Consider the following 25,552-nt stretch of genomic DNA (forward strand, 5'->3'; position numbering starts at 1 on the left):
CCAGTTTATGACCTCGTTGTGCCGCGTAGGTACTGGTTGCTAACGCCCCTTTGGTTGCCTAGCAACGGGACTTTGAAATTTTTGAAAAATCATAAAAAATTAATTTTTTCGAAAATCAAAAATCGGGCCACGACCGACTGTGGGCAGTACATTCAGCCATATTGTCAAAATCTTCCAGCCGGATCCTATGAAAACTGTCGGAGAAGATAGACTTTGAATGACCCCTGGTCGAAAACAATAAAAAAACGAAGTTCGTTATATCTCAGAGACTATGAGTCAGATATACATGAAACTGGTATGGTAGGTTCATGGTATGTCCTAGTTATGTGTGAGAAAGAACCGTTGCTATGGACCCCTCCGTTGCCTAGCAACGGCCGAAAAACCTCTAAATGTGGGGGTATTTTAACGAAAAAACAATCTGCAGCATTAACCCTTGAAGCTAGAATCATGAATTTTCTTGTGCTTAATCCTCAGGTCATTCCCCATCAAACGGGCCCATCGCGTCAGGTTCTATTGGGTAGTCGACTACCCATGTCCGCCTACCGGCTTGTCTTTCTTGTTTGTCAGGGCGGTATCAGGCACCTTTTGAGCTTGGAAGCTGATATTTGGACATGACAGTGAACAAGTGATTTTGCTAATATGGAATAGGCAAATCCTAGAAGTGAACGTAGAATTCTTCTTACATTCGATGCTGCAATTTCCGGTTACTTCGGCCTGGATTCGGGATCAGCGATCAAATAATGTAAATCACGATTAAAAAATATTTTTTGATGATGCGGGAGGTATCTTTATTAAAATTAGCTTTGGGAAAAAAATAATTGAATAAATAAATAAACACTTCCGGTCATGATCTCCCGGCATGCATCATTCCCCATGACAAAAACCGGAAACAAAAAAAAAACCAGAAACAAAACAAAAACGGAAGCAAAAGGGTCATAGCCAACGACACGGATTCACAATTGCCAGGGTATTGTGTTGTTTTTGTTGTTTCCTAGTCTCTCATGTGCACGCGTTAAGTAATATTCACAAGATAGAAATAAAACCCAATCGTGTTTATACACCGCACAGCGTTTAACAACAACCGGAAGCAAAAGGTGATAGCTAACGACACAGATTCCAAATAGCCAGGGGTATTGTGTTGTTGTTGTTGTTGTTGTTGTTTCCTATTCTCTCACGTGCACGCGTTAAGTGTGAAGCTCACTGCGTTCGCTATTACCACAATGGCACTTGACACTGGTGTGTGTGTGTAATTGGTTATTGGTCATTGGTTGTATATCTCCATATAGGGGTTTCAGAAAGTGGAACGGAGCCCTCCCAGGTCTCAAAATATCCACCTCCGTATGAGTGTGTGTTTGTGAGTGTGGGCACGTGTGTGTGTATGAGCAAGTTGCTGTTGTCTGCTATCTCCACATGTGGGTGAGTTTCAGGAGGTGAAACAGAGACCTACCAGGTGTGTGTGTGTGTGTGTGTGTGTGTGTGTGTGTGTGTGTGTGTGTGTGTGTGTGTGTGTGTGTGTGTGTGTGCATGTCGTTGATTGGTATCTTCATATGCAGGTTTCAGAATGTATAATGGAGTCCTCCATGGACCAAGCAGTGAAGTTTTCTGTTCTCAAAGTTTTGTGCCAAGGGCTCTCTTCAGGATTGTCGCTGAGCCCCGGACAGCTTTGAACAGTAGTTTGTTTGTAGTAATATTCCCATGGATGGTTTTCAATGTCTCTGTGAGGTTCGTTGTCATCCTTCCCATAGCTCTAACTATCACTGGTACAACTTTGGCATTCTTCAGCTTCCTGGATCTTATGACTTTATCCTTGAGGTATTTGTTCATTTTCTTGATTTCTGCATTGTTTCGTCCAAAATCACTGGTTTTAACACCTCATTTGGCAATGCCTTCTTCTTTTTTTTGTATGTAAGTATATCTGGTCGCAACGCTTTGTTTTCGATGTTCACGCTTCATGGGATCATTAGGTCGTACGTGAGCAGTACTTCGATGATTTCAGCGATTGCTTGTTCCCACATGTTCCCACAAATTTTCTGGAACTGTAATCTCAAACTTTTTACAGATGTGCCAGCAGATTACTTTACAAACTCTGTCGTGTTGTTGTGTGTGCAACTGTTCTGAGGTTTTTTTTTGTGTTTGGTCATTAAGCGTCACATATCAATAATTAATCATTCTCTCTGCTCATGCCACGTCCACTCCACACCTTTCTCTCTTTTTTTTCTTTCTCCCCCCCCCGACTCTCTCTCTCTCTCTCTCTCTCTCTCTCTCTCTCTCTCTCTCTCTCTCTCTCTCTCTCTCTCTCTCTCTCTCTCTCTCTCTCTCTCTCTCTCTCTCTCTCTCTCGCACCCCTCCCCTCTCTAGCAGTGCAGAGCAATCACCTTTCTCGGCTTCATGCAGTGGAAAGCAAGGCATTTCGGATCATTGGTAACTCCCGCGATGAGCCTGAGTCTTTGGGCCTCTCACTCTCTCACCACAGGCAGGTCAGTGGTCTTTCTGTCTTCTACCATCTCCTCTCTCTCTCCACCATATTTCCGCAGGGCGCTCAAGGTCCACCAACAACCCCCTTCTGGTAAAACTACCAAAATCACGAACCACTGCTCACCTTCACTCTTTCATTCCTCTTTTTCCCGCCTTTGGAATAAACTCAGTCACTCTGTTCAATCCCATTATTTCCTCCAGGCCTTCAAAACAGCTGTTCACCACCACCTCTTATCGTCCCCCATCCAAATCCTCGATCTCTTCTACCCTTGTTAATCCACCCCAAACCCACCTCCTTCATATTCCCTGCTTTCCTTCCTGAAAGTCGCTGTAGTGTCCATCTTGTATACCCAATGTTCCCCGTCCCATCCCTCTCCCTTCCACAGATCTCATGTCTCTGTTCCCCACTGTTTTGTCCTTCCCACTCCCACCCCTCTTGTCTCATCCCCCCCCCCCTTGCTGTACGTTGTGTGTTAGATCTCATATGAGCCTCGACAAGGTATAGAAAAAAAAAATGTTTGGTGACGTGTTGCTCTCCCCACCTCGCTTTCCCTCCCCCCTGCCCTCTCTCCTCTCTCGTTCCCCCCCCCAATTAATTAAAATCAATGAATAGTAATCGCACCAATGGAGCGAGTACATCTACTAACAAGTGGTGCCAGGCACAACAAAAACCTGCCCATTTAAGGCATGAAGTTATTTTGGGGATCAAATTTAAATTTGATACATCCTTAACCTGAATGTTGATTATAAGGAATAGAATAAGGAATATTTTAGTCTTAGTTTGAAGTCAATTAAACCATTTTTGACGAAGTTATGACCGTAAAATGATTTTGACCTTTCAAGGCCACGTAAGGTCAAAGGTCATGGTGTCAAATGAAAGCCAATAAAGGTCTTGATATATGTCTTCCATAGTAAACACGCATATTCCTAACCTTTTTTGATTTATAATGGAAAATTTGTAATTTTGACCGATGACCATGACCCCCAAAACTTCGGACCCTACCGATCTTCACAAATATGCATTTTGCACTCTTGGAATGGGTACGATTATAAGTGACAAACAGAATAAGTTTTCACTATAAGTTTAGTTTGAAGTAAATCAGATCATTTTTGACGAAGTTATGAGCGAAAAACGATTTTGATCTTTTCGTGACCTTGACCTTTGATCCAATTGGACCCAAAAGTTAATGGGGTCGTCCAAGGTTCATCACCCACCTGTGGATTAAATTTGATAGTGTTTGCTAAAGCCGTTTTGCCGTAAAGTTGCTAACAGACAGACAGACAAACAAACAGACAAACAAACCGGACGATTACAATATCCCGCTCCCTCCCTCCGGGGAGGGGTGGGGAGAAGGGGGGGATAATTATGTACTATTGAATTGTGTGCCTGTCTATTAATTATGGACTATTGGAACATGAGTACATCTATTAACTACGTACTAATTATGTTTTGGAATGTATAAATTCTGTATAATTGCATATTAATTACATGTATTATCAATTCCGTCATGCTAGCACACAAAACTACACAAAACAAGTTCTGGCCAGGCTCTGCAAATCTCCGATTGCTCTCTCTAGCTACCCCCATAACTGTAGGTAGACGCAGGTTACGTATTCACCCATGAGCAGGATATCTCAAAAAGTGACAGAAGGATTCGGACGAAATTTGGTGGACAGGTTGGGTGTGCAACAAAGACGAAATTATTCCATGTTGATGAAGATCCAGATCTGGATCTGGGTACTATAACTTTTTCGGTGATTTTTCCCCATTGAGAGATGAGGCTAAAAAATGATACATCACACAATATCTCAAATAGTTATAGATGCATTGTGACAAAACTAGCTGGATGAGTTGATCAGGTGACAAGAAGAAGCAGATTCGATTTTGGTTCAGGTCGGGATTCAGATCCGGTCAGGATTCAAATCCGGCTTGTCAGTGGGATACAAAATGTAAACTGTTCAGCCTATTGGAGGTATGTGCTCCACCTAGTGCTGTTGTAGTGTTTTCCTAGTTTTGGGATCAAATTGATCACCTGTGTGAATCATGGAGATCCGTTGAGAAAATACGGGGGGTGGGGAGGGGGGAAGGTTGCACACAGAATACATCTCGAGATATCTAAAGGTTCAAAATTAACTCGTGCAGGTGTTAGGGTCAGCCCTGGATTAACCATTAAGCAAAATAAGCACGTGCTTAGGGCCTCAAGGGAAGAGGGGCCCCACAGTTTTTTTTTTCCAGTGCCGGATTTACAATGGACCATGGTGCAAATGTTGCAGCTGAACCAGGGCCCACAAAAAGGGGGCCCCACAATAAATGAAAAAAAAATACATATCCAAGAAAATTTTTTTTTACACATTTTGTTCAGCAATGTAATACTGATGCCGTAGCATTTACTGTAAATTAACTTACTGTACGTTTTGTTGCATTTCGAAAAATAAAATTTCATTTTACGGTTTAGTATTGTTTTTATTTTGGATTACATATATATATATATATATATATATATATATATATATATATATATATATATATGTATATATGGGGGTACCATAATCTTTTCAGTGCTTAGGGCCTCTGAAGGTCTTAATCCGGCCCTGGTTAGGGCACAGCTTAGGTGTACCGATGAACTATTTTCACCACCAACCATTACTTTACAATACGACTCAAGAGATGTGGACCGATAATGATACTTGGCTGCACCTCTTTACTCATTTCACCCCCCCCCAACCCCACACCCCAAATCTGAAATGCTTCCGGCACACCTGTCCAACCCTATAAAGGTAGCTGTTTTGGGGTGAAGTTGATTCCTACCTTCTGAAATAACATGCCTTTTCACACAAGCCTGTATTCAAGGGGAAAAAGGTCTTTTGAATGAGTTTTATAACTCCATCTTATTTAAAACAACTATATTTAAAACATCTGCTTCAGATCAAATGAGAACTTGCACATATTCATTATACAGTTTATATAAAACTAGGTTACAGTATATATATATATATATATATATATATATATATATATATATATATATATATATATATATATATATATATATATATATATATACATATATACACATACGAGGTTGCAGTTTATATAAAACGAGGTTAGAGTATATATATAAACTAGGCTACAGTTTATATAAAACTTGGTTACAGTGTATATAAAACTAGGTTACAGTTTATACAAAACTAGGTTAGAGTACATATATATATATATATATATATATATATATATATATATATATATATATATATATATATATATATATATATATATATATATATATATATATATATATAAACTAGGTTACAGTTTACATAAAACTAGGTTAGGGTATATATTTATATATATATATATATATATATATATATATATATATATATATATATATATATATATATATATATATATATATAAACTAGGTTACAGTTTATATAAAACTAGGTTACAGTGTATATAAAACTAGGTTACAGTATATATAAAACTAGGTTGCAGTATATATTTGTGTGTGTATATATATATATATATATATATATATATATATATATATATATATATATATATATATATATATATATATATATATATGTAGAGGCGACCTGGGTTGTGTCAGGAAGGGCATCCGGCGTAAAACATGTGCCAAATCACTATGCGGATCATACGGATGATCCGCTGTGGCGACCCCTAACGGGAGCAGTCGAAAGAAGAAGATATATATATATATATATATATATATATATATATATATATATATATATATATATATATATATATATATATATATATATATGCATGGCTCACAAAGTGGGAACACAAACTGTTACACAAAGGGCAAAAAAAAAAGTTGAGGAAAACATGAAATTTTCAACATGAAAATTGTGTCCAAAACCCATCACTTTCTCTACCCACCTTACCCAGTCGCACCCAACTGTCCCTGGACTCTGTGTCCTTTTCTCCTGACAAGGTGGAGAGTTTGCTGTCAAACCTCGACTCAGATTCTGCAACTGGTCCAGACGGCATCAGCCCACGTGTCCCCAAAGCCTGCTCTTCTGCTCTTGCTCACACCTGTCTCTGTTCTATTCACCCTCTTATTTGCTCAAGGCCATCTGCCACCTGCTTGGAAGTAAGCAAACATCACTGCCCTGCACAAAAAGGTGCAAAAACAGATCCCTGCAACTACAGACCAATCAGCCTTCTCCCAATCACCAGCAAGGTTATGGAATCCATCATCGCTTCAGACATCAAATCCTTCCTCTTCTCCAATGGCTTGATTTCTGATCATCAATTTGGTTTCAGACCAGGTAACTCTACCCTGGATATGCTGCTTCTGCTCTCCCAACAATGGATGGAAGCCCTCAATGCCAGACAGGAAATCCGAGCCATATCCCTGGATATATCATGTGCTTTTGACACAGTCTGGCACCCTGCCCAACTCACCAAACTCTCTTCCTATGGTATCCAAGGCCATCTCCACTCATGGCTCACAGACTTCCTCTCCTGTCGCAGTCAATGTGTGGCCCTAAATGGAGTTCTTTCATCCCCCCTTCCTGTCCAGGCTGGAGTTCGTTAAGGTAGCCCTGTTCTTTTTCTGGTTTTCATCAATGATCTCTCCGACCCTCTGGAAAATCCTCTATATCTCTTTGCTGATGACTCCACCCTCTGCCGTACCATCGGTCATCCCTCAGACCGGCAAGCAGCAGCTTCTTCGCTCACTGCTGATCTGGATAAAATCACAAACTGGTCCAACACGTGGAACATGTCTTTCAATCCGGACAAATCTCACACTCTCACTATGTCTCTTCGAAAGGACCGTTTAGAACCCCCCCCCCATCCACTTTCTCAACAATCCTCTGGAAGAAGTCCTTTCTTTCAAGCTCCTGGGTCTCACTATTTGCCATGACCTTTCCTGGGAAAGCCACATTTCAAACCTCGCCTCCAAAGCCAGTCGCCGACTAGGAATCCTCCATCATGCAAGGTCCTTCCTCGGCCCACCTGAGCTCCTGACCACTTACAAAGCTTATGTCCGCAGCCTGATGGAGTACTGCTCTTCCCTCTGGGCCTCCCACCTTTCTCGACTTCACGCTGTAGAAACGAAGGCATTTCGGATCATTGGCATCTCCCGCAATGAGGCTGAGTCTTTGGGCCTCTCACTCAATCACCGCAGGTTGGTTCTTCCCTCCAGGCCTTGAAAACAGCTGTTCACCACCACCTCTTATCATCCCCCATCCAAATCCTCGATCTTTTCTACCCCCGATAATCCACCCAAGCCCACCTCCTTCAAATTCCCTGCTTTCCTTCCTGAATGTCCCTGTAATGTCCATCTTCTATTCCCCATGTTCCCCGTCCCATCCCTCTCCCTTCCACAGATCTCCAAATGTCTCTGTTCCCCACTAATTTGTCCTTCCCACTCCCTCCCCTCCTGTCTCATGCCCCCCTTGATGTGCGTTGTGTGTTAGCTCTCATACGAGCCTCGACAAGGTATACAAAAAAAAAAATGCAACCCATTATCTTAATCTGCATGTATTCAAATAGCTAAATCTAAATTTTTAGACCTGCAGCACATCTGGTTTTAAAGTTACCACTGAATATATACAACACTGTAAATACACGCTCGAATTGATGTGTACATAACTCTGTGTCCACCATAACTGCTTACACTTCAATTATTGGTTGTGGGAGTTGATCTTAACCATAATTTCCATAATTAGCTCAAAGCTAGTCACAATGGGTATTAAATGAGGCTGCAAGTTTCAGGGGTAAGCTTTCATTTAAATAAAAATTACCAGGTGAAATATGGACACCGTTATGTACATATCACATGCATAGCACCACATACACACATTGTGTATAAATTGTTTTTAAGTTAAAAAGGTTTTGTAAAATTACTGTAAAATGGTCAGAATGTCTTCAGAGATCACACAAACATACAAAAATATTTAAGTGACCTGATTAAAACTGACTTTAATCAAACAAAATTATAATAAACGAACACTTTTGAACTGGATAAGTACATAACATGGACACCAAATTGGATGCAATTTTCAGCATCATCATATTGCAGAGATTATACTTGCAAAACTACAAACTTGTGTACAGGACAACTTCTTGTCGGTTACAATATGTCTTGAATGACCATTTATTCAGCTTATAAGTTATTAATATTTAGAATTCAAAAAGTTCAAAAATAATTTTCAACCACCCAATTAAACCACCAACATCTAAGCAGCTGCCCTGAAAGATCCACAGACGGTTAATCCACGCTCAATAAACTATTCCACTACCACTTTGGTGTTGTATATTAAATAAGAACATGTAGATTTATACTCTAGATATGCCAATTTGTCATTTATTACCGTTTATGGTGCGTTGTAATGATTTTCCAAGTTCCTATTCGTACATAACTGCAGACAACAAAATAATTGCATCAGCGTTATGTATGGAAGCAATATCTAACAATTCAATCAAAATGATTGGTTCCAGCATCAAAAGTACATTCTGGTGCAATTGATATAATGATAAATTATGTTAACTATCACTAAAAGGATAAATACGATCTTCAGTTAGGCTAGAATCAAAGTAATTTATGAAGCCTCTACGTACATTACGCGGACACGTAAATCTTTGGTTTCCATGTCACGTTCGAATTTCGAGCTTGGCGTCAGCGTTATGTACGGAATCAGATGAAAAAAACAATGTAAATATTATATTTTGGGATAAGAAACAGATAATTTTTACTCTGCCTTTTTAAACAGGCTCAATATGTGACAGGAAAAAGAAAAAAACAACACATTTTGAGAGTCCGATGTTATAAATTATGAAGAAAACACAGACGAGTTCAGTAGCAAAGAAAGCCACACTTGTAAGTGAAAAATAACATGAAAATCGATTCTATTTCTTTCGAATTTTTGAAAATAATCACTTTAAACATGAAAAGAAAAACATAATTCTTACCTCTCGGATCTTTACGAAGCACCAAAAAAATTCTAGTGTTGGTTAAAATGAAGAATTATTAGACAAATGCGAGCCACCTCGTTCGGCTCGGCGTCCTCACGCTGGATTTGTACGTTACGGCTCTCGCAAAGACACGGACACGAAGACAAACGCTGCGCCCGACGGCGAATGGAAATGTGCTGACACGCTTGCAAGTGCCTATTATATCCATCAATCAGGGAAGTTTGCAAGACGAAAAATTTTTCTAATGCTGGTGTTATTTGCGTCCGACGAGAGATGATGATTCGTACATAACGGCACTGACACGAAAATCAAGACGGGATTACTTGCGTTCCGAATTTCATTTTTCTGATCACAATTTTGATCTATATTTTTCTGCCGTTAGACTCTGTCATATTTCCAAGAAATTAAGGGAGATTTGGAATAAAAATCATAAGAAACATTATCAACACTGGACTCCTTATTTTTCTCGATGCAGTGGACACGATGCGTTATGTACGAATCCATTCTTTCATCAGATAGGGTAGATGCCAGAAAATCTGAATAGGGAGACAGAACATCATCAAAACATAAAAGAGACACCAAAGTTCACATTCTGAGTCACCACACTCAAAATAACTGTCACATAAGAAACGTACAGTAAAATAAAAATTTTACCAATCAAACTAACATTTCTAAGGTTACAATACCCATATTCTGTTGCTTTCATTCAGCTTTAATAAAACAGGGAAATGGAGAGTATGATATTGCCGGTTTCTACAGGTTCCCCAAGATGTCCACTATCATTTCTGACCATTGATGGTTTATCTAAGTACCTCATAATAGTTTTATGTGGAATTTCCCACAAACATACCACAGCATACCCACTTTGTGAGCCATGCACATATATATATATATATATATATATATATATATATATATATATATATATATATATATATATATATATATATATATATATATATATATAGTGTTGTGGTTACCAAATTCGCAAACCACCATTCAGGTCCCTTAGGTGAGGTATCTCGGTAAGTACATGTGTAGTTAGGCCCAAACCCGTTGTCTAGTGGGAATACATGTCATTTATGCGTGCTGCGACTCTTCAGGATAGCCGTTTTTCTTTTACTATCTTTATTTTGGACCAACCGCCATGATTACAACCACAACCACCGCTTCACCACAACCGCCACGACCTTCACGTCACACCTCGCAACCGTAGCATCGCCACCGTTCTTGCCCCGCTGTGGGTACCGGTGTTGGACTCGTGCAGGGCGCGCGTCGAACAGCGTGTACAAAATCACGGATTTTGTGCTTCAAAAACGGATCAAAAACGACACACGCCCACTTTTTGCTGTCCAATCGGTGAGCGAGGGGCGATTTGGCCCCGCCTCCAGGACGATCGATATATGCAAATTTGTGGATCAAAAAGCCTTCACGCCCACTTTTTCTCGGGCCAATGGGGAGCGAGGTGAAAGGTCAAAGGGAGGGGGTCAAAGGCGAAGCTACGGGGGGATAAAAGGACCGTGTTCGTCAGTCGGTAGGAGAGTCCAGAGAGGAGAGTCCAAAGGAGAGTCCAGAGAGGAGAGTCGGAGAGTCCAGAGGCGGAGAGTAGGAGAGTCGGAAGCAGAGGGTCAAGACTTCGCGGGCGGTGGAGCTGCTCGTCGTGTGCGTTGGAGTCGGAACGGAGGGGAGGAGCTGTGGAAAGGCGGCGACACCAGACGAGGGGGTGCTCGCGTCGTGCAGGGAGCTGCACCCGAGGGAGGCCGACAGCGCGACCTGGCCGAGGTGGAGACGCACACCAGGGATAATAAAGATCCTCTATACCCCAAGCATCAGCAACCCCCTCCTGTTTCCCCCCGCGCTGAGATAGTGCGACCAAGGGGGCCCCTTTCCCACCCCCTACCAGATACTGCCCGCGAGGCCCGCGGGGTTGGGGCGCCATCGCCGCTCCGCGTCTCATCACCAGACGGGTAGGCGCGACCCGGTCTCGGCCTCAGGCCCGCCTCATCCTTGAGGGTATTTCTTTTCCTTGGTTTTGGGTATGTGTTGTCGGCGCCGTCTGTGAGGTAGAATTGTATAAGTGTTGCCGTGTGCTCGGTAGTCGGTATTAGCTCTGCATTGTCTTCGCTTTTATATTTGCTTTTTGTGTAAATGGAATTGTGTCTTTTCTGTGTGCTTTTGGTGGAATTATATGTGTGCTTCCCGTGTGCCGCGAATAAATGTGCTTTGTGTTGAACTGTTTCCCGCTTCGCTTCGTCATTTCTCCCATTGAATCCTCATCTTGCTTCACGTAAAGGGTTGGTAGTGGGCTGAATACGCCCGATAATTAATCGAACCGTCGAGGTCGACGATAACACCGCTCGGTTATTCTGATAGTACGGAACGGGTCGCTTAAGTGGCCCGTGTCCGAAGTCGACCTGCGGCGAGGTGCGATCGCCCGGTCTACCCTCCGCGTGGGTACTTAGGTAGGTCGAATTTGGCGAGCAACCCTATCCCACGCGGGGGCTGATTGGCTCGATCGCGGTGAGACCGAAAGGTCCACCCGTGACTGGTTCCCGGCGTTAGTCCGAGAGGGTCACGACTGGATTGTCCGTCCGGTGGGCGACGTGCCGCGATTCGAGTTACGTGGCCGTCAGCACGCCGGCGGGCGCGAATACTGCAACACTGGTGTCAGGAGTGGGATACAAATTCATCGCCCTCCTCGCGGCACTGGTATCGGAGAACAGGAAAACGGGCTCTCCTGTCTCCGGCTAAATTCACGGGAATCGGTCCAGGGGTGAGAGAAGCGACCCCCGATTCCCTCCAAATTACGAGCGAGCAAATTAACCCTTCACGAGAAGCAAGATGGCGTCTCAAGGCGAGCGGGAGCCGGGGGTATTAGAAATGTATATGTGTAGTAATGTAGAATCCATGGTCCAGGATGGAATCCCCGTGCAGGAAATGTTGATTGTGCAGGAACACGGACTCGCCCAACTGAACCCAGGGCCCGAGGTGGGTGCGGCAGCGGCCGCGGTGTATGACACCTCCCCCCCCCTCTCCACCAAGACCCTTCCCCAACCCCTGCCGAAACGGCTCACTCAAGCGCACCCGACGTGGCCCAGCTATGCGCCATGCTGGCGGCAATGACAAATGAAATAAAAAACAGAATGAAAGGCATGACCAAACAAATAATCGAAAAGATGGATGCAAACACAACTGAATTTATAAACGAAATGAAAGGCATGAACAAGCAAATGAAGGAAGAAACGAAAAAGCTGCGGGGTGAAACGCAGAACATGGGCCGATGCCTGCAGGCGGGCATGAAGGCCGTGACAAAGGAAATAATAATAGTTGAGACAAGGGAGGTAAAGGGTGAAGAGTTGGCAGAGACACGGGAGACAGAAAAAATAGAGGAGAGACAACACGATGAAGACGGGGTAAGTGACGCACACACACACACGGAGGTAGTGGAGGACAATGGGGGTGAGCTCGCGGAGCGTGCAGAGACCCAGTGCGAGCACCTGGATGGCCTCCTCCAGGAACGAGGGGAGGGAGTATGCCCCCTCGAGGCGAGTCACGACCAGGTGAGTTCGGTCGTGCTTTGCGAGGTTGAGGGGAGGAGTGCTGTGGACGGGTGCACGGAGAGCTTGGGGGGTATAGAGGCCCCGGAGACCCTTGTGGGGACACGAATCCCCAGTGTGGTTGTCCCTGTGTGTGTGGTGCAAGGTGTGAGTGCGTCCCCGTGTGTGGAAGCGACCCCGTGTGTGAGTGGTGTGGTGGCGATGGAGCCGGAGTACGTGCTTCCCAGCACGCCGTGTGTGGATGAGGCACCGTGTGTGAGTGTCGCCGTGTGTGTGAATGAGGCACCGCGGGTGAGTGCCCTCGCGTGTGTGGATGAGGCACGGAGTGTGGATGAGGCACCGCGGGTGAGTGCCCCCGCGTGTGTGGATGAGGTACGGAGTGCGAGTGAGGCACCGCGGGTGAGTGCCCCCGCACGCGTGAGTGAACGGCCGTGTGCAAGGTCGCTGTGTGCAAGGGAGACCGTGTGTGTGAGAGAGCGGTATGTGAGGGAGATGTCGGTTGGCATGCGGGAGCACGCAGCCGCATCTCCCGGTGTGAATGTGATGGAGTGGACTGTGTGCGTCGTAACACGCAGGTATGCGTGTGTGGAATGGAGACGGAGACGGCGACAGAGGAGAGAGAGCCGAGTAGCGGCTGTAGTTGTTTCGGGGACCGTGCCGGGTTCGCCCAGCAGTGAGCACGCGGTCCGTGCTGTGCAACGCACGAGACCACCACGTGCTCGCTTGCGAGAGTGAAGTCCCGGTCCGGAAACGCACGCGGTGGATTTGCCGATCCCGCGGACGGACAAAGTTTAGGCAGGTAAACGGATTTGGACCGGACGGGTTCTCCACGCGATCGTGTGTGTTAAGCTCCAACGGGCAGAGCACATGTGTTCGCGTGGGGAACCCCTCGAGACGTGGGGCTTGTTTTTTTTTCTGCGCACGGTGACGTCATGGCTGCACGTGGGGTTGGAATCCGGCAGGAGGGGTATCTCTGCCGGATGGCACCGTCCAAGGAGGGACGAGGAACACGTGCAGCTGCATGACGTCACGGGCTGGTGTAAAGTGCGCGAGCTCTGAGTTGCCGCGCAGGTGCTGCGCATGAAAAAAAAAAGGAAGAAACAAGCCTCACTTTCGGGTGCACAGGATTCCTGGGCAAAGGGTGAAAGACCCCCTTGACCCTGGGCACAGGATGGAAACTAGTTAGGGGGAAGGGTTAGCTTAGTTAGACCGACTTCATGGGGCAGGGGTAAGTCCTCATGGAGTCCGTGGAATGGATTAGTTAGAGGGATTGTAGCCAGATTTAGGTTGGGAAATAAAATGATTTATTTGGAGACTGTGACAGACTTGTGAATGTGTAGAGGGGACGTAGCTTAGCAACGTAGTGTTAAAAGGAACGTGCTATAGTTTAAGGGACGACGTGGGAGCACGAGTTAGTTAGGGGAAGTAGTTAGAAGGATGGCAGAGTTCAGTGGTGTGTGTGTTGAAGAGTTGTTGGTGAGTGAAGTGGAAGCATGTGCTTGGTGAGTGAGTGAGGCCAGCGGGTCTGTGTGTATGGAGCGAATGGGGAATGCATGGTGCGATGAGTGATTGGGGGGAGGAGTGACTCCCGCCCAAGGGACCCCGGGGTCAGAGTAAAGTGAGTTAGCTGGGTTAGTCAAATTGAAAAATGGAGGTCGTTTTGTTGTTGGTGGGTGTGTAGGCTCGAGACCCATTTGGAGGGGTGCAGGAGCCCTGTTGACGGGCTTGGGAGCGTGGCTGCGAAAGGTGAGTATCGCTGAGTGGGTACCCCGGGTACCAGGCTAGTCGGCCGCGGTAGGCCATGGGCCCATGGGGGGCCGGGATAGAGTAGTGGGCACGGGTGCGCCTGCTTGGTGCGGGGGCCCGGGGCGCCATTAGCCGCGTGGGCAGAGTTGTGGGCACGGGTGACCCTCGGAAAGGGGCCCGGGAGGCCGGCCTGCCACGTGTGCGTTTCAGGGGAGGTGCCATGGGGGGCACTCCCCGGTGTTAGGGAGCTGGTAGGCTCGGAGGCAGTGTAGTGCCCGGGGGTGCCATAGCGGGAGATTCGGCAGAGGGTCGTGCCTGCAAAGGGAGCCACGTGTCCCAGCCATGAGACCGTGTGAGGGCACGGAGAGAAAATTGGGGGGCGAGGCCCGAAATTGTGAGGACACCAACACAGGCGACGGGAATCTGGGTTGTTAGAACCAATAGTTTAAGCGAGAGGCGCTTGTTGAAAGCCCCGTGGTAGTTTAACAGTTAAATGGTTAGGGTAGATTAGGAGATGTACCCCTCCGCACCATCCATCCCCTCGCTCTCGTTGTGGGCCGCTGGACCCACTTTGGTTAGATCGCCGAACTCTGGGGAGGCCATTCTGAGGCTTCGTTGGGCCTCGACACAGGACGTTAGCTCTCCCTTGTTCCCCTCCGGGAAGGGAACGTAGGGGTTGGGAGTAGGCTAGGTGACAGGATAGGTTAGCCGAACAAGGACGATAAAGGGGGTTAGGGGACGATTTATAGTGGGGAAGTAAAAATAAAAACAACAAAAAAAATAAGTTGGGGCTAAATTGGGGTTTGACAAATTAAGGGAGTGGGTATGTACAGTGACAGGCAAAGGCGATAGGTTGGGAGGGAGACAGGTGGGTAGGTCCGAGCCCGCCTTCCAAGTGGCCAGCACCACCGCACTCCCTCCACCAACCTCCACTGAACGGCAAAGGCTGGCCAGCTTCATCTGCAGCTGCTTAGCTGCAAGGCCTGTGCCGGCTGGATCGTCTGCCGGCTGGCTGTTTTTCTGCAAGGCCTGTGCCGGCCAGTTCATCTGCTGGCTGTTTTTCTTCAAGGCCTGTGCCGGCCAGTTCATCTGCCGGCTGTGTTTGCCTGCAGCGGCCTTCTTCTGCGGGCTGTGTTTGCCTGCTGCCTTTGCCATGCCATGCCCACTGCCCACGTTCACCAGCCCCGTTCAATTTTTGCTTTGCCCCCCCCCCCCTGTTCATTTCCATGTGCGCCAGGATCCGCAATGCAACAGTTTGCAAGCTGGGAGAACTGCCCTGTTGGCAGCTACAACACGGGCCTGCAGTGGCGCCGTGCACCGTGTTTGTGTTCATGCATCCATTCGTTGTGCTCATTGCGTGTGCCACTTGAGCTGGCACGGAGACTGCGTTGTGCAGCCCATGCACCGTTGTGGTTCACTGCGTTCAGTTCAAAAGGGAAGGCCTTGGACTGCGTGTGAGCAGCCAGCCACGTTCCCTGTCACCTGCATTGTTTTGAGCCAGAGACTGCATGCGAGCAGCCTGGCTCCCTGCTAACTGCTTTTCTTTTGCAGAGTTCAGTGATCCTGGGCCATGGTTTAGTGTAAAATTTGTAAGTTAAGGTAAGAAGTACTGTAAATATGAGTGCGCCCCCGGCATGTCTGTCTAGCGCCGGCAATTTTATTTAAGTCGTCCGTGTGAGTGAGTTTGTTTAGATAGTTACGCAGCCCTCAGGTTATTTATTTTGGGGACACGAATACCATGAATGTCGCACTCAGGGATCCGTAGGTAAAATGTACTAGGGGAAAACTACACATGATGGCACACGAAAATTTGACGACTCGGGACGAGTCTGTAAAAAGGGGAGGGGGTAGTGTTGTGGTTACCAAATTCGCAAACCACCATTCAGGTCCCTTAGGTGAGGTATCTCGGTAAGTACATGTGTAGTTAGGCCCAAACCCGTTGTCTAGTGGGAATACATGTCATTTATGCGTGCTGCGACTCTTCAGGATAGCCGTTTTTCTTTTACTATCTTTATTTTGGACCAACCGCCATGATTACAACCACAACCACCGCTTCACCACAACCGCCACGACCTTCACGTCACACCTCGCAACCGTAGCATCGCCACCGTTCTTGCCCCGCTGTGGGTACCGGTGTTGGACTCGTGCAGGGCGCGCGTCGAACAGCGTGTACAAAATCACGGATTTTGTGCTTCAAAAACGGATCAAAAACGACACACGCCCACTTTTTGCCGTCCAATCGGTGAGCGAGGGGCGATTTGGCCCCGCCTCCAGGACGATCGATATATGCAAATTTGTGGATCAAAAAGCCTTCACGCCCACTTTTTCTCGGGCCAATGGGGAGCGAGGTGAAAGGTCAAAGGGAGGGGGTCAAAGGCGAAGCTACGGGGGGATAAAAGGACCGTGTTCGTCAGTCGGTAGGAGAGTCCAGAGAGGAGAGTCCAAAGGAGAGTCCAGAGAGGAGAGTCCAGAGGCGGAGAGTAGGAGAGTCGGAAGCAGAGGGTCAAGACTTCGCGGGCGGTGGAGCTGCTCGTCGTGTGCGTTGGAGTCGGAACGGAGGGGAGGAGCTGTGGAAAGGCGGCGACACCAGACGAGGGGGTGCTTGCGTCGTGCAGGGAGCTGCACCCGAGGGAGGCCGACAGCGCGACCTGGCCGAGGTGGAGACGCACACCAGGGATAATAAAGATCCTCTATACCCCGAGCATCAGCAACCCCCTCTTGTTTCCCCCCGCGCTGAGATAGTGCGACCAAGGGGGCCCCTTTCCCACCCCCTACCAGATACTGCCCGCGAGGCCCGCGGGGTTGGGGCGCCATCGCCGCTCCGCGTCTCATCACCAGACGGGTAGGCGCGACCCGGTCTCGGCCTCAGGCCCGCCTCATCCTTGAGGGTATTTCTTTTCCTTGGTTTTGGGTATGTGTTGTCGGCGCCGTCTGTGAGGTAGAATTGTATAAGTGTTGCCGTGTGCTCGGTAGTCGGTATTAGCTCTGCATTGTCTTCGCTTTTATATTTGCTTTTTGTGTAAATGGAATTGTGTCTTTTCTGTGTGCTTTTGGTGGAATTATATGTGTGCTTCCCGTGTGCCGCGAATAAATGTGCTTTGTGTTGAACTGTTTCCCGCTTCGCTTCGTCATTTCTCCCATTGAATCCTCATCTTGCTTCACGTAAAGGGTTGGTAGTGGGCTGAATACGCCCGATAATTAATCGAACCGTCGAGGTCGACGATAACACCGCTCGGTTATTCTGATAGTACGGAACGGGTCGCTTAAGTGGCCCGTGTCCGAAGTCGACCTGCGGCGAGGTGCGATCGCCCGGTCTACCCTCCGCATGGGTACTTAGGTAGGTCGAATTTGGCGAGCAACCCTATCCCACGCGGGGGCTGATTGGCTCGATCGCGGTGAGACCGAAAGGTCCACCCGTGACTGGTTCCCGGCGTTAGTCCGAGAGGGTCACGACTGGATTGTCCGTCCGGTGGGCGACGTGCCGCGATTCGAGTTACGTGGCCGTCAGCATGCCAGCGGGCGCGAATACCGCAACAATATATATATATATATATATATATATATATATATATATATATATATATATATATATATATATATATATATATATATATATATATATATATATATATATATATATATATATACTAGGTGACAGTTGATATAAAACTAGGTTACAGTGTATATATATATATATATATATATATATATATATATATATATATATATATATATATATATATATATATATATATATATATATATATATATATATATATATATATATATATATATATATATATATATATATAAACTAGGTTACAGTGTATATAAAACTAGGTTTGCACTTACGACTGTAATCGACGAGTGTCCACTGAACAGCTTTATTTGTCGTGATTAACACGTTAAACTAGACTCGTGCTTAACCTTCGCGCATTTCACAGCAGCTGAAGAATGAACTTGTCCACAAAGCCTTCTTCGGTGTTGTTGTTGTTGTTGTTGTTGTTGTTGTTGTTGTTGTTGTTGTTGTTGTTGTTGTTGTTGTTGTTGTTGTTGTTGTTGTTGTTGTTGTTGTTGTTGTTGTTGTTGTTGTTGTTGTTGTTGTTGTTGTTGTTGTTGTTGTTGTTGTTGTTGTTGTTGTTGTTGTTGTTGTTGTTGTCTTATAACCCCTTTCGTCGTTGTTCACATCATAAAAGCCACTCGGTCAGAGTAATTCAATGAACGTCCACACGAGTTTTTTCCCATTTTAGTTGCTTCCCACTGGTCAAGCTTCTTTACAGTCGTCCAATCAGCGTTTTGAGCGTGCCGCCGATTTATGACGACGAAGTGCAACAATGCATTTGGATTGTTTGAAGATTAGAATAGGCCGGCAGACCTTTTGAAGCAAACAAAACATTTACTTGAACTTTGCATTTTTTCAGGGCATGGTGTTCTTTGGAGTATTGGTTCAATATAAAGCGGTTTTGCAAACCCAAAAAAGTAACCTTTCGTTATTTTTTCCGGAGTAGCCTACAGTACGTATTTGTAAATCTTTGTTATAACTGACAAATATTTCACGCATCTGTTAATATAGTATTATATTTCGCCCATCGCAATAAATTTGGATGTCAGGATCTAAATACAAAATCACTCCATTCTTTGTTTCATTTGAATGGTGGCAAGCCTGGTGTTGGCTTCGTGGTTAGAGTGGTGGCTTGGGATCCTAGGGTCCTGAGTTCAAGCCCTATTGGCCGCTGAATAAAAATACACCAGGAGGTTCACTCAGCCTGTCATCCTCCTGAGATTAACATCTACCCCCGTTAATCCACCCCAAACCCACCTCCTTCAAATTCCCTGCTTTCCTTCCTGAAAGTCCCTGTTGTGTCCAACTTGTTTACCCCGTGTACCCTTCCCCATCCTTCTCCATCCCACAGATCTCCTAATGTCTCTGTTCCCCACTGTTTTGTGCTTCCCTCTCCCGCCCCTCTTGTCTCCTGCTCCCTTTGTTATACATTCTGTGTTTTAGCTCTTATACAAGCCTCAATATTGTGTGCAACAACAAAAAAAGAGAACTACCCAATGCACTTCTAGCATTTAAGCTCGTGTTGGTGTTTACTTTTGTCCATTGGGCAGAAATGATTGGTAAGAAAATAAGTTGTATTGTGAGTTCGACAAGAGGCAATTGCATTTGCCTTGAGTGGTCTTGAAATACCAAAGGGCTTGCATCAGATAAAAATGAATTCATAGATTCATGGTATCGAAAACACAATTATGGTGCAGTTTTATAAGTCATGCTCGATGTGTGGTGCAGTGTGCTCTATTTCTCACTATATAATCTCCATTAGCTCAAGGATACAGTATGTAAACAGTGGAGGCAACAAATTCAGATGCACATTCAGACCAGTACCAACACAACAATCATGATTAAAATTAAAAAAAAGTGGCACACCTCCTTCGATGACTTAGCGTGCACAAAATAGTGCAGTGAAACCACTGGAACAGTTGTTATGAACATTAAAGATTTGGATGCCAGTCATACCCAAGCTGTGATAAATTTCCCGTTGTCCACATGTGGAGTTCTCTGTTCCGGAAACAATAAATACACACATAAGCGAGCAGGGAAAGGAGTACAGAAACTTTATTTTAAAAAGATAACAACAAACACAATATATGGAAGCAAGCAGTCGCTGCAGTATCAGGAATGCAAACAAGAACATTGGATGCTGAAAGAATGGATGTCACATGTAGGATTGATATTGCAGCTATAATTTAAGACTTCCTTTTATCCATAACGTATGACAGACAAAGTGAATCCTGAATACATTTTCAGATCATTAATCTCATCTCTGGTGGTGAAAACAAACAGCCAAATGAGAAAAGCATGCAATAATATGCATTTCCTTACAAGCAACTTCATTTTTGGAGAAAGCCATTAGGCCCATCAAGCCTGCACAATGGTTGCCAACCGATGCTCCATCCTTTTTAAATGCTGAATGTCAAGCAAGTATGCAGCATGTACTTCAGTAAGACTCATGGTATGATCTTTGGTATGGTATGATTCTTAATATTTGGTATGATTCAGCCGGGGTTGAATTTGAACCGCCAAACTAGCGGACACTCAAACTTAACCATTATGCCACCAAGTCTGGTTATGGACTTAGGTTTGAGCAAACAGTTTTAAACCTGCAATTCTGCTCTCACAAGCATATATATATATATTTTGAGATACATATATATTTTGAGATATATATATATATATATATATATATATATATATATATATATATATATACACATACATATATATGTATGTATATATATATATATATATATATATATATATATATATATATATATATATGTATATATATATATACACACACACACACATATATATATATATATATATATATATATATATATATATATATATATATATATATATATATACACATACATATATATGTATGTATATATATATATATATATATATATATATATATATATATATATATATATATATATATACATACACATACATATATATACACATACGTATATATATATATATATATATATATATATATATATATATATATATATATATATATACACATACATATATATACACATACATATATATATATATATATATATATATATATATATATATATATATATATATTGTTACGAATTTGCGCCCACCGGCGTGCGGACAGCCGCTTTAGCCAATGGCGGCCGTCTCGCCCACCAAACGGACAATTCAGTCGCGAATTTCTGGAACAATGCCAAAAACCAGTCACGGGTGTGCTCCAAGTGCACACCATGGCCTAGTCAATATTCTACCTGCGCGCAACAGGGTCAATTGCTGAATTGTCGATATACCTAATTATTCGTGCGGGCAGCCTACGGAGAGACTGTACCTCAGCGAGGTCTGCTTGGACACGAACCGCTTAAGCGGTTCGTTCTGTTCTGGGATAACCGAGCGGGGTATTATCGCGAGACCTCGCTGGACCCGATTCTTTTATCGGCTCTCAAAAAGCCCGCTATTATTCCGAAGGCAAGATAGCAGTTCAATTGGGGAAAGAGGACACAACGAACGGGTGACATTTAAACAAGCACATTTATTTTTTACACGTATACAATCAAGCAATGAATTTGCGGGAAGGGACAAGACGCGAGCAAGACAAAGCACTACAACCGTCTATTATTTATTATTCACAAGCATTTAACAACAGTTCTACTTAACGGGACACGGCGCCACAACTTTCACACAAATAAATAAGGAAAGACCCCCTCAAAGATAAGGGGGTCAGACTGGACCCATAGGCCTTTATAACGTGGAGCTTATCGGACCAAAGGAGTTCCATGATACCGTTGCAGGTTGCCTCCACCCTCGTGGTGCCGGGATGGGGCGACCCGCGACGTCCCGTCCCCATGGCAGCAAGCGTAGCCGCGGTTGAGCCCAGGCCTTGCCAAGCGGCCGGGTGATTCGGGCCTCAGCCGGCGACGTGTTGAGAGGAATGAACGGGTCTTGATGCTCTTCCAAAGTTGATGCTCTTTGTAAGAACCCGTCCGTTCCTCAGCGATGCTCGGACTGTCCCGAAGCCCGATCACCTCAGACCGTTTGGCGCTGGCTGGCGAGCTCTCTCCGGCTCTCTCCACATGAACGCTCAGGGCTGCACGGCACAGCAGGTTTGGCCACGCTCTCAGCTTGTGTGTCCTCCGCTCTCCTGGACTTCTCCCCCGACTGTGTTCTCCAGACTCCAGACTTCACCGACTGACTCCACCGACTCACGACTGTGAACTGGCGCTCTGCTCGGCCTTTTATAGGGCTTGAGAGATGAGATCTGACCTCCGCTCTCCGACCTTCGACCCCCACTGGCCCCGCCCCTTTCTCTCTTTTGATCTGAATTCCGAGGTGAAGCTTCTACAGAGCGGACGTGCGCGAGATCACCAGACTTGCGCGGAGCGGATGTGCGCGAGATCACCAGACTTGCGCGGAGAGCGGACGTGCGCGAGATCACCAAACTTGCGCGGCGAGCAAACCCCCGCGTGTGCCTGCAGCGATGCCGTTCGATGCGGACTCGCCGCGGCTGGTGCAAAAGATGGTGTCGCTTCGGGGATGAAGGTGAGGCGATGTTATTCGGGTTGGTCTATTGGGGGAGATGCGGTTTAGGAGATGGTGGGGAGATGTCGTTGTTATGAAGGCGGTGTGGAGAGGGTGGTTGGTGGTTGACATGGTGGGTGGTGGGTGGCGTGGAGAAGGTGGTTGGTGGTTGGCGTTGTGGTTGGTCAAAAATAATGATAGTAATGAAAAACGGCTAACTCAAAGATCACAGCCCTGTCCACACAGATAATTTCCCATTAAACAACGGTGGGGAAATCTAACTGAACACGGACTTATCGGCATAACTGAACTAAGGACCTATATGGTGTTCTGCGAATTTCCACAGCCGTAACAATATATATATATATATATATATATATATATATATATATATATATATATATATATATATATATATATATATATATATATATATATATATGAGATATATGAGATATATGAGAGAGACCGAGACTGATAGACCGATAGAAAGCATAATGGCCTCAGCAATGCGAAGCGTTATGAAAAAAAAAAAAGAAAAAAAAAAAACACCATACCATAAACCAGCCTATTACAGTATGCAGTACTGCAAGATAAAGGTCCCCCTCAACTCATATTGAGATGCATTGTATAAAATCCCAAGCAGGTGGCAATCGAAATTGAAGACACACCAGCCTGTGCAGAAAGAAACGTCCAACTGCAACCAAACAGCAAGCTCAAAGAACATAATATGGCATAGCTATTCACCATAGATAGACGTATCCAACATGGGCCTGCTAGATGTTAGGGTAGCAGAGTTTTGCAGCTTCAGCTGTGAAAACAACAGACATACACAATCGCTACATTACCCTTGCCAATTTACAATGAACGAGGAACTGTATATAAACTTAGGGCATCAACGAACAGTCGTGAATTGTAATTGGGAGAATCCAAAGTCACTGAAATTGTGAGAATCGCGCAGAGGTAAAAACATTAGAGCAGTCCAAATTCTCTCCAACAAAGGCCACTGTGTGGCTGAAACGTTGGACTTCTGAAAAAAACAAGAGTTGGTTGTGCTCATGGTATCCAGTGTGCACTTGTTGCAATTTTGGTGGATATGTACTGTCACGTAGATGGCTCAACTAACGTCTAGCTTGTGGTGGTGGGAGGTTAAAAACTTGCGATGTCCCAAGCAGCTTAACTCCCGAGGAAACGTTCTGAATTAATAGCGGATAACGCGTGAGCAGGTCGTGAGGAGAGACATGAAAACCTTAAAGCTTCTTGTAAAACCAATGGATTTATTTCCCATAACCCAAACAACCAGGGGAAGATTGACTCGACGAAAGGAATACGACAGCAGGTTGGGAGGGAAGGAATGGAATGCAAGTAATAAATAATTATATACAAAGTGAATAAAAGAAATCTAAAGAACTAGGGTGCCACACACCAAACTCAGTCACTGACAGGAAGGGGACAAAATAAAAAAAAACCACGGGTAGCAACCTGCTACTACCTCTGGTGGTAGCAGGGAACGAGCAGGTGAAGAGGAGGGATGAGGAGGATTACTGCTCACTTCATCAACAATGTTGAGATGAATACCAGGATGATGAGACGAAGGCATACAGGCAGGTCGACAAATAGGGCAAGGCAGGAACGACGAAATAGTAGGCAGACAGGCAAGACAACCTCCTCAAAACTCCTTTTCCTCCCTCCATTTGTTCACCGCAGACCAACTGCCTGATTTGCTCCACCCTCTTCTCCCTGGGTAATGCTCCGCCCCTGAAGGCGTTCCATAGCTCTGCCCCTTGGGAGGCAACAACCGCTCCTCCTCTTGCTCTCTTGGCAATCCCCTCTTTCTCTCTCTTGCAGAGTCTTGCCGAGATTTTACACACAATTTCCTTCCCATAACTCCTAACTAATTATTACCACGCACCACCCCCTGTATGGTGCACAAAAAAACCAATTCTTGAGCTAACATTTCCCTAATTATGACATCAAGATTGGCTAACTACCCATACATGGACTGTGCCACTCTATACATCCCTATCTGCTCCATGGGAATATCTCACCCCACCCACCCCCCCCCCCAACTACAAACTTAATAGTACTACAGTTTATTCAAACAGAAGTACATTATTGCAGTTAAATAAACTAGTACATTACCTGTCCCATGGACGGGTAACAGAGGTAGTGGTGGTCATGTGATTTTATTGTGCTTCGCAGTTTGGAGATCTGCAGTCATGATTTCATTCCTTTTTCGCATGCCATTGTTTCCAAATATGCCTGGTGTTAGCTTACTGGTTCGGGTGGGTTGCTTGGGATCCGAGGATCCTAAGTTCAAATCCCACTCAGCTGTTGAATTAATACCAGGTGGGGTTGACTCTGCCTGTCATCCTTCTGAGGTCAGCGAAATGAGTGCCAGTGTACTGGTAATAGGGGCATTGCATCAGCGGCACAGCTGCGCCCTCAGCCAATGATGCTACCCTCAGCCATGCACTGTATACGAAGGAGGAGGAGGTCGATGGCTGAATAGTATCAAACTAAAGAACAGAGACTGCAAGACCAGAAAGGAGGCGGTAAAAGACAGAGCATCCACCGACCTGTCTGTGGTGGGGAAGTGATAGGACCATAAACTCAGCATCATCACGGGAGATTCCAGTGATCTTGAACGCCTTGGTTTCCACAGCGTCAAGCTGAGCAAGATGTGAGGGAGGGGCTCCAGCTCTGTTCAGATAAGAGCAGTACTCCATT

General features: G+C 45.1%; 1 long non-coding RNA gene across 12 annotated transcripts in view; it reads right to left on the reverse strand.

Moving 5' to 3' along the window:
* Positions 1–24,551, reverse strand: part of LOC147018567 (uncharacterized) — a 54,877-nt gene extending 30,326 nt beyond the window's left edge. For 5 of the 12 annotated variants that reach the window (XR_015062453.1, XR_015062452.1, XR_015062450.1 and 2 more), the window contains exons 1-4: positions 24,375–24,551; positions 23,570–23,633; positions 20,162–20,293; positions 8,830–9,966 (exon numbers count right to left, since the gene is read on the reverse strand). This is a non-coding gene — a long non-coding RNA (uncharacterized LOC147018567). Of the gene's footprint in view, positions 1–8,829; positions 9,967–18,585; positions 19,657–20,161; positions 20,294–23,569; positions 23,634–24,314 lie in introns of those variants that run through there. The other 7 variants (XR_015062444.1, XR_015062447.1, XR_015062449.1 and 4 more) reach the window with 7 other exon arrangements.
* Between the last annotated feature and the right edge of the window lie 1,001 nt (positions 24,552–25,552).

Source organism: Eptatretus burgeri, chromosome 10 (genome assembly GCF_056783735.1).
Source record: "Eptatretus burgeri isolate ZD-2024b chromosome 10, Ebu_testis_v1, whole genome shotgun sequence".
NCBI classification, from domain to species: domain Eukaryota; kingdom Metazoa; phylum Chordata; class Myxini; order Myxiniformes; family Myxinidae; genus Eptatretus; species Eptatretus burgeri.